Raw genomic sequence first — 15,379 nt, 5'->3', positions numbered from 1 at the left:
ACGATGGATGGTTGGATGGAGAGATGGATGGATGGATGGATGGATGGTTGGATGCATGGATGGATGGATGGATGGTTGGATGGATGGATGGATGGATGGATGGAACGATGGATGGTTGGATGGAGAGATGGATGGATGGATGGTTGAATGGAGAGATGGATGGTTGGATGGAGAGATGGATGGATGGATGGTTGGATGAGAGATGGATGGTTGGATGGAGAGATGGATGGATGGATGGTTGGATGAGAGATGGTTGGATGGATGGATGGATGGATGGAGAGATGGATGGATGGATGGATGGATGGATGGATGGATGGATGGATGGATGGATGGATGGAAGGATGGATGGTTGGATGGATGGATGGATGGATGGATGGATGGAACGATGGATGGTTGGATGGAGAGATGGATGGATGGATGGATGGTTGGATGCATGGATGGATGGATGGATGGTTGGATGGATGGATGGAACGATGGATGGTTGATGGAGAGATGGATGGATGGATGGATGGATGGTGAGATGGATGGTTGGATGGATGGATGCATGGTTGGATGGATGGATGGATGGATGGATGGATGGTTGGATGGATGGATGGATGGATGGATGGTTGGATGGAGAGATGGATGGATGGATGGATGGATGGATGGTTGGATGGATGGATGGATGGATGGACAGATGGACTATCAATGCGTGGACACACTGTATATTCCTTGGACCTAATTGTACTTGAAGCATGACCTGTCATGTGAGGATACATAAAATCTACATGTCCACCTCCTGGCCAGCAGGTGTCTCCCTCCCTCCTGCTACACCGATCTTGTCTCATCATTACCAGGTTGACTCATCAGAAAAGTGGCTGCTTAGACCCTTCTGGTCCTTCAGCCCAGACCCCCAGAGCTGCTGAACCAATACTGACCCTGGTCTTTCTGTTTAAGAGACTCAGGGGGGCCGAGGTGAGTCTCCAGTCGTTCTACAAGAGAATCAGCTGGTCAGACCATCAGTGATGGAAGTTCTGCCTGGGTTCATCGAGATCATTTGCTGAAGGTTCAGGGTCCTGTCATGTCATTCTGTCTGAAGATGTAAATCCTGCGTCTTCCTTTAAAATCTCCTACTGTGGTTGTCTCCCTTCCATCTTCTGCTCTGAAGCCATGTATCACGTCGTTCTGTAGGTCCCGCTTCAGTGTAATCACCCTGTCATCTGCCTGCTCCCTGCATTTGTTTCTCCACCCTCCCTTAGCTGAGGAATCTGAACAGAACTCTTGGGTTTATTTGCAATAGCTTGAGTGTGGAAGAAGCTTCATTCCAAACATCAGCCAGTGGATCAGACGGTTGCTTCGATTCAGCCAAAGCTCAGAGACAAGATGTTGTTCTGGCTTCCCTCTCGAGAAGCACAAACATCTCCAAAAGAGACGTGTTGAAAACTGTGTGCCTTCAGTGTTCGTTGGAGTAGAATAATGGGGCCTGAACTGGGGCCACACATAGGTTTCAACCAGAATGAGGTGAACACAGTTTTACCTGGTGTGCTTCTTTGAATGTTCCTCCAGAAATAACTCTTTGACCCTGGCAGAGGAGCGCTTGTCCCCTTGAGAAAATACTGTGCTGTCCAGCTTCAGGCTGCAGTCCTCACAGTGATGCTGTTAGATGGGGGGGGGGGGGGGGGGGGGCACTGAACATTGGTTCGCTATTTTAGTTTGGCATGTTAGCAACTATGTATCAATTATTGTGATTCTCTAGCAGTTCAGATGCGAACGTCTATGTGTTGCCAGGGGAATCAGTAAAGGTTTGCCATGACAACCCTTTCAGTTGCCCCCCCCCCCCCCACACACACACACACATACACTTATGCGCAAGTGAGATGTGAAACCATCTGATGAAATATCACTGGAATCTGATGACTCAGGGCAGACAACATTTAATTAATCCTGACAACGACATAATTTTGCTGATTACTAAAAGGCAGCAACAAGTGATGAACAGGAGGATGGCCACTGTGCCATAGGGTTACCATGGCAACCGAAGCCTGGAGTGATGACAACTGGCCTAATGTGATGGCCAGTTGTCAAATGTTCACATCCTCAGTTCTTGTTCACTCACATGACCATGGATTCTATCACCATTAGTCAATGAGTATCAGTATCTTGCTCAAGGACACTTGGACATGGCCACCGGGGAAGTGGAGATCCAACCAGCAACCCTTCGGTTGCTCGACGGCCACGCTACCTCTGAGCCACGCCGCCCTTCACTGCATATGTTTTCATACAAATGTTTTGTCAGAATACGTCGCTCTCTGAAGGGTCACTGCAGTGTGAATGATGTCATTGCCACTATTTAGGAAGGTTTATCAAGGAGAGGGCCTGTGCTCATCTGTGCTTCGAACAGAGAATCTATAAGGGGACTTTTTCATGCCCATCAAGTGAGCACTGATCTGGCCTGTTACCAAGAGGTGACAACGACTCGCTGAAGCCTGGAGGAGCCGTGGCTGCTGATGGGATCTGAGACTCAGCCGTCATCGCAGGGCTGCAACCGGACTCCCGGAGCGTCACGACTAGCAGGGCTCCAGGCCAGCCTTCCCTCGCAGCGGTCAGTGTTGGAACATAAACCAATGAGAAAATAAGAGTTTCACTCAGAGGAAGTTAGCATTTCCTTCCTTCTTACCGTAGAAGTGGACATTCCAGGGAATGTGCGGTGAAGACCATGAAGTACTGCCTTTTCTAGCTCCAAACAAAAGTTCCCACTGGAGCGTCACAGATTAGAGACACACCAGGCTGGGCTTGTTGGGCTCTTCTTGTTTTTTTTCTGTTTCTTGCCTCCTGCTTTCTGTGGGTGGCTCATCCAACGCAGCCGTGTAGACTTGTGATGGAACGCAGACAGCAGTAACTGAAGCATCTGTACCTCCTATCGAGCTCAATCAGCTCATGTGGCTAACTTTTTGTCTTCTTTCCATCACACAACAGAGCCAAGATTCCATCAACTGATGGACCACTGGAGAGCGGTGCACTGTTCTACATGTTTTTACCAACTCACGTTTGTCTCGTCAACAGAGGTGGAACTATTTTTAAAAGGGTAACTGGCAACATTTACAGCTGTAGCCAAATGTGTAGGCTGTGGCAGAGGAGAACTGCCTTCACACTGAGATCTACAGGAACCTTGGATTTGTTTTATATCCACACTTTGATAGTAAAACGGTTCCAGAACGATATAAATACCATTACAGATTAATTTTAAAGCAAGAATTTAAAGCATGTCGTGCTTTAATAACATCATTGTGATGCCACACGAGCCTGTGACGTCTTTCAGACCTCCTCCGAGCTCTGCACGATGCCACTTAATATGACCTGCTAGCTTGTAGCGCAGCTGTCACATGGGAAGCGAGCTCCAAATATTTGGACATTTAATTCTGCTAGATGAAAGTTGATGTGTAAATTGACTCCAGGTTCTGCAGAATGTGCCTGTCCTGCCAAGATGTACCAGCTGGCAACGTTCTACTGGGAAATGAAGGGTACTCTGACTTGCTGTGTCATGTTAGTCTAATGACACCACACTGGCACAAGCACACACACGTGCACACAGCAAGACACACATTTCTGTGTGTGTTTTGATGGACCAGCCAGGAGTCAGGAAGACTCAGGAATGTTCCTCAGCACATCGCTCCATCTTCAGAAAAGCAGCCTCAGCGTGGTGGCTGCGGCCTCCTCCAGGACCTTTGTGTGCAGCGGCCGAGGTCCTGGAGGAACTCCCTCAGTTGTGTCTCATCTGCTCCCCATCATCTCTGCTACAAGCCCTGCCGTGCCTCTGCCACCTTGCCACAGGCCGAGCACGCTGACCTGCCTCGCCAGCCTCCTGCTCGCGCCGCATCAGCCCTCAACCAGGCAACAGACGCCTCGAGTGTGAGACGTCGACCAGCTCTGTTCTCTTTTCCCCTGAACCACCTGAACTGAGCCTGCACCTGTGAATCAAGAGCCAGAGTTTCGCTGCCTCGGCTTTGATTTGATTCGATCTCTGTTCACCTCCAACAATCAAAACATATCAAGACACACAGAAAGACACAAAAAGTCTCTGAACAAAAGGATATCGTCCAAGTACCATGGATACGTTTGAGAAAGGGAGGCTGAAGCTGATCTTGTCCTGTCCCCTCTTTACAAATCAAGTCATCTTCAAACAGCTTGTGTGTGTGGGTGTGGGGGGTGTGTGTGTATGTGTGGGTGTGTGTCTACATATCTTTTGCAAAATGCATTGTCACATTTTATCTTAATACCTCAATTTTCTCACAAACCTCGATTTAACACATTTCCATTGATAACAAACAAATCGCGTCTTCTAAACAGTATCGTCTTTCAAGCCCGGCGTATGTCCACAGACGACAGCGTGTGGGTGCATTTGAATTCATTTGTATTGTTGCTGTCTTTGGTGTCCACATCTGGCCGTTCCAGAGGGGAACCCCACGCATGGAGACACACCTGCCTGTCAGTCCAGTACGGGCAGAAGGATGCTTTGGAATTCAGGCCCCCTTAATCATAACTACCTCCTCTATTCATGAACATTTCCTGGTGATAGATTCTTTCAGGCTTTAAACATAAATTGAGCAGTTCTGAATTTCACCAAGTCCATGAATTGACCAGAGCTTGTGAGCTTGCATTTTAGGGGAATTCTCATCTTCACAAGATGACTTGGAGACTGTAAACTCATTCGGCGAGCAAAGAAGTGGCGGAATATCATATTTCACAAACAAATACCCTCTTCAACAATGTTCCTTGTAGTTTTTTGGATGCTTCCTTTGACTTGTAACTGCATAGCAACGCCAGACCACACAAGTCAAGCTCTGCTGGTATGTGGCTAACGTATATCGCTTCCACTGGCAGAGACCGAGGTTGAGCCTGAAGTCTGTCAACCAGGGTGGTCCAGGCTGGAGACTGGGGGACCTGACGCCAAGGGACCGGGAGGGTTGAGGAGCTGGCTGCCTTTGTTCCGGTTAAATTTCTGGCTACATGAGGCCACTTGCTCGCAGCTTCCTGGTTGTTCCTTGGTGTTTGTGATGAAATTCACCACCTCAGAGCTGCCGGCTGGTTCAGGTTTTGAGAGGGACTGATCCTGCTGAGTCAGGCAGGAGCCGGATTTGACTGACAGCCATAAACCAGAGAATTGCAAATGAAATGCCTTCCACATTTACAGTCTTAACTAATTTAACTTGCAGTCGTACGGGCATCATGTGCTGGCAGAGAGGCAGAATAGTCCTGATAATCCCAGCAGGATTTTGGCCTGATCCTGACATATTCATCCTCTGATCTTGTTGAACGTTAATAAAGTCTCTTGATTAGAACTGACGTCCATTCAGCCAGCTTCTGAGGTGGAGAGTGAGGATCTGGGGCCTGACTGTGAATGGAAAGGATCCCTTCCAACCCTGCAAACTACCTCTCCAGAGTATTCTTTAGTCCAGCAATATGTATGACATCATCAGTACTTCAAACGGCGTCCTGTTGAACCAGGTGACATCAGAAGAATGATGGACTGATGGTTCCAAAAACACTGTTCAGCCCTGCTCACTTTATTGGACATGCCTCTGATATTGAACTGGATATTCAGAAAGTACCAGCAGTCTGTGTTGAGTACTCATGAAAGTACTCATAAAACTATAGTGTGTATCTTTTATATACAGATGGACTTCCCTTTTATTCAAGCTTTCACCAACAAGTTCACATAACCCTCACAAATGCCTTGTGTCAGTACTTGTGGTAGTAGTACTGCAAGTACTCTGCCTGATTCATGTCAAGCACGGTCGTCTCCAGTTTCTGTTTGGTTTTATCTTCCAAACATCCATAAAAACTTTGTATACCTCAAACTGCACAATCTAGAAGTAAAGCCAAACCACCACTGGGGTCTCCGTAGGATCCAGGAGCCCCATGAACGCTGGTAACTCTACTGGTCTCTGGGAGCCATCGCAGATGTTGCATCACCAGAGTCGCTGGGTCCACATCAACCCTCAATTAAACACTCGTGCTAATATCGCACTTGGTGTCTCCGCAGCAGCCGGATGATGTCATACTTGCCACGTGGCTGGAAACAGTGCTTAATTTGTAAATCATAAGGTGCCGGAACGCTAAGTACATATGACGGCTCAGGGGTGAGAGAGGGGCACAGGTCCCGCAAGGTACACAGAAAACAACATCCAAATGCCCACTTGCCATGATGTGGGACTCACAAGCCTCCATTTCAAATAATATCCATAGTATCAACGTTATGACCATAATTCACAGTTATTAGCCTCCTCTGTGCAGCACAGGTGAGTGCCCACATCACCGCAGGTGGACTTAGAGTCTACAGTCAGCAGTTCGTTTCTCAACAGGTCCAACTTGGAAAACAAACAAAAAAGAACTCACAATAAATCACACAAATCTTCCATTATTATTATTACGGTATTTAAAGATTGGCACAGCGGCCTATTATTAGACGGTATGATCACCATGTAGTTGTCCAAGACACCCCACATCACGTTAGACCCGGCTTGGCTAGCTGGAGGTGAACCTGGCTAGCTGGAGGTGAACCTGGCTAGCTGGAGGTAAACCTGGCTAGCTGGAGGTGAATCTGGCTAGCTGGAGGTGAACCAGGCTAGCTGGAGGTGAACCTGGCTGGCTGGAGGTGAAGCAGGCTCGCTGTGGTGGCGCTAGCCTCCTGCCCCGGCTTGGCTAGCTGGAGGTGAACCAGGCTCACTGTGGCGACGCTAGCCTCCTGCTAGCTTGTGGAGGCTTTTCTGACTCGTTTTAAGCGTCATGCGACTCTTCCTTCTTTTTGAAAAAACAGCAAATTTAACTGTCTTTTCGACATGTTGGCGTTGAAATAGGAACTGTTTATTTCCTCTCTGCTTGCTCCTCAGAGGCGCCGAATTTCAAAAGGTTATTTGTTTGTCAGGGGCGTGGTTTGTTGGCATCAGTGCATCAACAAATCTCCGACTCTTTCAAATGACGTTGAATCTTAATAAACATGAAATTCTAAGGATTTGGTCTGTAAATTTGTCTATGCACATTATTGTTGTATTTAAATTTTTTTTTAAACGATTTCACATTTTCTTTTAATACAAGAGTCAGCACAACGGTCGTCGTCGTCTACCGCTTATTCCTTACTAGTAAGGGTCGTGGGGGGGTGGAGCCTATCCCAGCATCTACAAGCGAGAGGCGGGGTTCACCCTGGACAGGTCACCAGTCCATCGCAGAGCCAACATACAGAGACGAACAACCATTCACACTCACAGTCATACCTACGGTCAATTTAGAGTATCAATCAGCCTCGTCCCCAAATTGCATGTCCTTGGACTGTGGGAGGAAGCCGGAGTACCAGAGAGAACCCAGAACATGGAGACTCACACAGAAAGATCACACGCCTGAGCTGGGACTCGAACCCGGAACCTTCTTGCTGTGAGGCCACAGTGCTAACCACTGCACCACCGTGCAGCCCTTTAATACAAGAGATCTGCCCAAATAAGTACTGGAACTCAAGGAGGCCAAAATTCAGAGGTGCCGGATCTCGTTCCATCAAATTAACCCCTGGCTGTAAACCACCCATCCTCACATCTGTGCTCTGATGTGTTCTGGCAACCGTTTCCATGGCAGCTCAGGATATCACAGCTCATTTGTCCATCACTAAACGCATGAATCTGTCTGCTGCACTGCCTGTTATACTAGGAGGATGCTTTTACTGCCTGTCTCCACGCGTGACGTCCAAGGAGGTCACGTGATCCCCGCGCTGGTCTGTCTGTGCATTAGCAGGGTAACTTGAAAGGTTGAGAGAGTGTTTGATGGACTTCGGTAGGGTGATAGAACAGGTCGGGAAACACTCATTTAGGTTTCTTTCCTGATACAAAAGCAGCTCTGGATCTGATGATGTCATCTCGCCATGGCAGAGGTTGGGTCTCTGGGCGCCCTTAGTTTATAACTGGGATGACAGGAAGTGATCTTCATCCCTGTAATTCAAACGGGTTATTAAGGGTCAGATTCTGGGTGAAGACCTGAAACCCATGTGACCTCTTGTAGAAGCTGCTTGTCGTGGCGTGTGATGTCACCACTGCAGGGTTGTGTGAGACAGGTTAGCGTGTGGAGGGGACGCCGTGACGTGTCAGGAGGACAGAGACTACAGGATACCTGAGACTCATGAATCCTATTCCTCATTGTGTCTTTACACAAAGACAAGAGTCCGCCTACAGCAGCAGGTCTTTCTTTCGGCGCTGTTTCACTTTACTGAGAAGAAGAGGATTTTATTGTGGCAACATGATTTCCCTCGATGATTCGACTGAAACCTCCTCTGGCCAGTGGAAGCAGAGCATTCACAACAGTGAAGAAGGAGCCAGGCTCCCATGTGTGATGTCATGATTGGTCGGCGTGAAAGGACACACACGTCGTGTCACGTCTATAACACAGACGGACGAAGCATCGATCCAGGTTTGAGTGCGTTCGGTGAAGAGCATGCAGACAGGGTCAGGAACTACAGGTGGACTTGTCTTACCTGTTCTGCCTCACACCTGATGACAGATTAAACTGACAGGTGAATGAGCGGAGTTTGCCCAAATAATGCAACCATTGCCCTCTGGGACTTTGGTGATGATTTGAAATATTTTGGGGGTCAAAGGTCAAGATCCCTGTGGCAAACCCTCATCATGGAGTGATTCCTACTTTTAAACCGAATCCTTCCACATTTCTGATCTCCTCCAGGAGCTGTGAATGAACACCACCCTCAGGAGGAACCCTCACAGACGCCACTGGCCTGCTGTGTAGGCAGCAGCCACCACCACTGCTGTGTCCTTGTCCTGAGATCTAAGATGAGCAGAAGCCTCAGCTGCACTCTGGATCTGCTCGTCGTCTGTGCTTGAATGCAAACTCACAGAGCTGCTGGCAGGACACTCGACTCTGCGTCTTATTTTATATCTACAGGACAAACAAGCTACTTTGCAGTTGTCAGTATGGGTGGAATAAAATTGTTCTCCGCCGACCAGCTTCCAGGAGATTCCTGCCAGTTGGAACAATGGGAGACATGAGAGCTGAAGAGCAGTTTGAAGGAAGAATTGGCAGAGAATGTCAGAAAGGATTAACTGCTTGTCTGGCGTCTGAGAGACCGCCGCCCGAACCACGCTGAACCGTGAACCGTTCAACAAGCAGACCAGACCAGACCCGGTCAGGGGAGAAAAGCTCCGCTATAAAACTCCCACTGCTGAACGAGGGCAGGGCAGAGGGGACGGTCCCATGGGGCCCATCCCGGGGTCTGAGCAGCAGCCTTGTGGGGAGGATAGCTGGGCCTGAGCGGAGTGGAAGCTCAGGACAGGCGGCAGGCTGTTGACCTTGACGGTCCCTCGAACTGAGCCGGTGCAAACGCACAACTCTCAGACTTCTGACCAACATTTCTAGGCAACACTTGAGGACTTCCAGTCATTGAGAATTTGAGCTCAGCTTTCAGTGACTGGGTTTCTTATATTTTATCAACACAAGTTGCTCTCCAATGACTGCAAACCAAATCCCAGGCTCCTCCTGACAATCAACGTGTGTTTGTGTTTGTGTGTGTGTGTGCGTCTGTGTGTGTGTGTGTGTCCACTAAGCATGACAATGTCGATGAGTCCATATCAGCCCAGTGATGGTGTGTGTGTTTGAGGATGCTGACCTATTTTCCATCACACACAAGAGTACACAGCGAAGCCAGGTCATCAACTGACCACCTCCCGGCGCAGCGCGTCCAGCTCACGTCCATGTTTGACTCGCCGCACGCGGAACAAGCGCTCCAATGTGGGTTTCAGGCCTCTGGGGTTTTGGCACATTGAAGTTGACCTTTGTGACTTAAACCACCATCACCTCCATTGTACAATCTATTAGATGCTTGTGTGACATCATGACAACCACGTGCAAAACGCATGACTAATCAAACCACAGTGGCTTTGACCTTTGACCTCCCAAATCACAACACAACTCTGAGACATGACATTTTAGGTGGCACCAATAGAGGAACAACCATACAAAAAACCTTATTACTGGCCAGTCTGTGTGTGACTGAGACTCCGAATCACGCAGCGCCGCTGCCAGTGGCAGCAGCTGCACAGCTCGGCGGCCATCATGCATTTGGTTACACTGGTGGACCTGATGAGGGTTGTGTGGGATTACAGCAGCAAATCCACCTGATGCACATATGCTGCTGCTATTCTGGACATCTCATCATTCATCCTGTAGGGTGCTGATCCGGTCTTCATGTCATCTCTCCACGACCACATGTGCGGAGACTCTGCACATCTGTCCTGCAGCAGCTGTGATGTCACGGTTGATGAGGACTCCAGGGTGCTGAACGGCAGCCAGACGAAGTCAGAGGAGGGTTGTGGACGGTGCTGCGAGGCTGCAGGGAGTTCAGTACCTGCCCCTCGGACCACCAACACGTCGGCTGCTGAGATTTGACGGTCTGGGGACCAGAACCCCTCCGGGACCTGGTCTATTTGTCAAAGAACACTGACAACCGATGATGATGATGATTTTATTTTGAGTTGCTGAGTACAAATCGAACACGTAGACATCTTGTGATCTCAGTCGTCAGCTGCTAAATGCCATATTGTAATTTATTGCTGGACGTTGATCAGTGTTTGTTTGCTTGTTAGTTTCCGTCGTGCTGCTCGCGGACTCAAACAACAGAACAGCACAATCCGGTTTTCTTGTCTTTTGAATTCTAGATTAAGTCTAAATCAAAGCTGGCATCGCATCGACTCAACCATCATCCTATGACTCTCTCCTCCTGCAGCACCAGGTCTAAATCCAGAGTTGGAAGAGCGGCACCCAACATCTTTGTTGAAGTGGCGTCTGGTGCCAGCTCGCCGTACACCCGCAGGACTAAATCCTTCTGGGAGAACAGAACAAACTTCATTTTGTCTTCTCTACTTCTGTGCCCATTTTGTTGTCTTAGCATATAAAACATTTGGCAAGCTGATAGGATCTGAAATCTCACGAGCGTGACAAGACCAGCGGGGCAGATGTGCACATTTTAACACTTTGAGTTTGTTTTGAAAGCACAAAATGGAAGTTGCTGACAGCTACCGTGGTGCCTGCCATCATTTTCACGTCCCCCAACAACCCTCTACTGGATGTTAAATACACTTTGCAGACAACTGACATTTTGCACCCTGTGGATGAAAGAGGGAAAAGAAGAATGACATGAAAATCTGACCCTGCGTGTCTGGTTTCATCCAGGCAGGCCGCTGCTGATTTAAGAGACGGAGCCCACTACCCAGACAGAAGCTGGGCAGAACTGAATCACTCCCTGTCAGGTTTTTATTTTATCAAAGAGTACGGCTTTCTTAAAATAATCTCAGAGGTGAAGATGTTGATGTATGGCTTTTTCCAACATGGACTACCATTTCAGAAACGACGATAAATCAACAGTGCAGCTTCAATGGAAATCAACGGTCTCCATGTGAAACACATGAAGCATGAAGTGTGTGTGTGTGTGTGTGTGTGTGTCCACAGGTGCCAGACAGACAATGTCAACGCTGGTATATTTGTAGACCATTGGTGATAATACTGCATTCGTACTGTATTGTGTAGTACTGACATGTAGGAATGAGAAAATGTGTGTGTGTGTGTGTGTGTGTGTGTGTGTGTGTGTGTGTGTGTGTGTGTGAGAGTGAGAGAGAGAGAGAGAGAAAGAGAGAGAGAGAAAACCAGCAGGCACAGACAGATGCTTGACAGAGAAGTTTGGGACCCTGAGGCAAAAACAAGCCAGCTCAGGATGAAGCCCTCACACACACACTTGCACACACACACACACACACACACACACACACACACACACACACACACACACACACGCACGCATGCATGCATGGACTGATTTCATAGCTTTGAACTGTAAACCCTGACAGGCCATTAACAGTGCTCTTCATCATGTATGCTACACTCTTAATATATTTCAGGCTCTCATACAGATTCAATAAAAATGGAACATTAAAGGGGAAGATTTATAGCAGCGCTGACACACTAAAGCTGTCAGTGGCTTTAATGTCACGGCTGATCATATATGAATGTATTAATGCTGGAGGTTCATCATGGCCTGAGGTCTCGTAGCAGTGCCTTTGGTCAACAGTGACAGTTCTGTTTTAGACCACCAAGTTGACTCCTGGGTTTTTTTGGAATGGGTTTAGCAAAATTAAAATTCAGAAAACCACAAAACGTCGGCGTAGACGTGAGAGTGACCTGATCTCTATAAAAAGAGATTCTGCATATCAGTGGAGAAGCTGAAGGGTTTCTGCTGGGCCCCGGGTGGAAGTGACCAATCACGCGTTTGCAGGCTGTGATTCCCCGCAGGTCGACAGAGGGAAACAGCGGCTGGAGCAGGCGTGACTCCGCTGCTGGCGTGCTGGACTCCCACACTGAAGCCTATTTGTCTTGGCTGGGTGAGCCATATTTGAATGAGCTGGATTAGTGGGGCGGCAGTGAGGGGCGAACGTGACTCAGACACATTCAACACTCCCCGGTAGAAACTTGTCACTCACAAGATAGCCACGCCCGAAAAAAGAATCCCAATATCCTGCTGCACTGATGAAGACGTGAAACCAGGGACTGAGACCATGAACTCAAATAAAGTTTGGTGAATGAATTGAATCTTTCCTTGTACACAGCTCTTCTGCAGCCAGCTGGCTTCTGTTGGCGTGCATCATCACACACGCTGTGTTCACCAGGAGCTCCTGGCAGCACTAACGTGCTAAGAATCACCCAGCACCTGCCGCTGTCTACACTTCATGTTATTAACGTGTCCATGAAGCTTTGTTCTTACAATGTCTTCAAACCGGCATGCGCCAGCAACATTTATGGTCGTAATACTGAGTTCATAAAGTGAGACGTCACACCTGGCAGGCATAGACAGCGGTGGCGCTTCCATGTGTGCTCCATCAGGCTGATCCATCATGGATCACTGCCTGTTGCCCTGCATTCATTTCATACACTCTCAATTCTACCGGGGGAATCGATGTCAGAATCAGGCCATAAACTGTCAGAGGAGCCTTGAAGCAGATTTGTGCTGTCGAATGAAGCCATGGGGTAGTAGCTGCTGGCCCCCTCAGGCCCCACCCACAGGCCTCAGGCTACCAGACCAATCAAACCTGACGGCCACTCAGGAGCATCATCATCATCATCATCATCATCATCACCATCACCATCATCATCATCATCACCATCACCATCACCATCACCATCACCATCATCATCATCATCACCATCACCATCATCACCATCACCATCATCATCATCATCATCACCATCATCACCATCACCATCATCATCATCATCACCACCATCATCACCACCATCATCACCACCATCATCATCATCACCATCATCATCACCATCATCATCTTCTGATGATTCAGAATCGCCAGACATCCAAAACTTGTTGTTCCACTTTTGAAGGTAAAGATATCCCTGGAGCCCCCCTGTGAACCCCTCCCATCTCTGTCATCAATGCTGAATGAGACCAAACTCTTCTGGGTGTCTGACTGCAGTCAGAGGTTTGGAGGGATTTCATCATTCACTGACTGCTGTCTGACTTGAGAAGGATCCCACGACTGGATGGAGCCTTTCATCTAGTTAAGGAGGATGGCGACACCTGCTGGTAGATGGGGTTATGACTACAACAACCATGGTCCCTTGATGGCGTCCTGCAGCTGGACAGGCCGTCGTGTGTCCACCTACAGAACAGAGCTGCAGATGTTTCTGGCATTGAGAGACACTTCTAACTCAAAAAATATCAAACCTCCTTTTCAGGACCCCTAGTCCTCATGGACACACACACACACACACACACACACACACACACACACACACACACACACACACACACACACACACGACCTTGTAGCTGTGCTTTAGACCTCTGGTGTGGGGCACATCTGTTCTTGCCATCTTACACACATTTTGTTCTTCTACTATGGACAGAAAAAGGAAGGCAGAACGTTTCATGGAGCGACCCCAGGGGGACAGCAGAATGAAGGATGCGGGAAAGAAAAGTTAGAGATTGAAAGAAAGAAGTTCCAGCAGTTTTTCCTCTTTTTACCAGCCAACATGTGTGTCATCTAAGCGTGTGCGTCCGTCAGAACTCCTGCTCCTGCTCTTCCTGCAACGTGTCTGAAACCTGGCTTCTATCCTTCTGTCACCCACAGCCGTTCCAGCACTTCCATGTTCACACAACCTGCTCTAACAAGCAGGGCCTTCCAGATTTCAAAGTTTCTGGATGTCTGGTGATTGTTCAGCCTGCTGGTGTCCAACTTGCACACATTTGTCTATTTCAGTTACCAAAAACAAAACTTGCACACGCCAGGATTTATGAGAGGACCAGGAGCAGAGGGAGGGAAGCTCGTGTGCTGCTCCTCATCATCTTCCTTTCCAGCGGCTACTCAAGCAAACCCACTGATCTGAGACCAGCCCTGTGTTTCCAGGTACGAGGGGCCGGTGTCATAGCAACCATAGACGTGTTCCCTACGCACCGGGCCAGGCCCAGTGCCGGGTCAGGACCCACAGTGAGCTGCTACCAGCAGGTGCACCACCTTAATGAGCATTGGGTTTTAAGACTTGATTGTTTCAATCAATCCATCAAACTTTATTTATGAAGTGCTTTTCATCCATTTATGTACTGCTGTACATAGAGAAAAAAATAAAAGCTTTCCCTCGAACCCACAACCACTCCACTGTTCAGCCCCCCCCCCCCACACACACACACACACTGCACACACTAGAACAGTGGACATCCGGCTGAGTAGGAGAGGCTGAGTACAGACAAACCAGCCAGGGCAGTGAGAGGGCGCCGTCAGAGGAGCGCCGTCAGAGGAGCGCCGTCAGAGGAGCGCCTGCACCGGGAGCAGAGAGCCAGCGCCCCCCCCTGGAGATCCTCATGATAAAAGAAGAAAAAGAGGTAAATCTAAAATACAAATAAAACCTAAGAGCTAAAATAGAACATGGTTTACTTTAAAATTAAGATAGGAAATAATAAAATTCATAAATAAATACAAAATGAAGGCCTAAAACAAATGAATGTCATGAGTAAAATGAATATGAGTCAAAAGCTAAGCAGACGCTCCGATGCTGCTTCATGCCTGTAAACACAGAAACAAACATTCCCTTCTTTTCTCAGGTTTGGAAATCCTTGTGCCTTTTGTCAGTGTGAGAAATGTCTTTCTTGTCTTTCTTGTCTTCTGTTGCGGGATTGGAAGCGGAGAGAATGGAGGGACAAACGCATGGCATTCGGATACAAACTGCTCCGACCCACGAGGGAGGAGGAGGACATTCTCTCTGAGAACCTCTGGCCCGACCAGGAGAGAGAACATCAATCAAGAGGATGCGTCTCAGGGCAAAGGTCAATGACGGGAGCGCATGCTGATGC

The sequence above is a fragment of the Aulostomus chinensis genome, chromosome 13 (genome assembly GCF_037954235.1).
Source record: "Aulostomus chinensis isolate RoL2024-O1b breed Wild chromosome 13, RoL_Achi_v1.0, whole genome shotgun sequence".
In the NCBI taxonomy this organism is placed as follows: Eukaryota; Metazoa; Chordata; class Actinopteri; order Syngnathiformes; family Aulostomidae; genus Aulostomus; species Aulostomus chinensis.
This window is presented reverse-complemented; position numbering follows the sequence as displayed.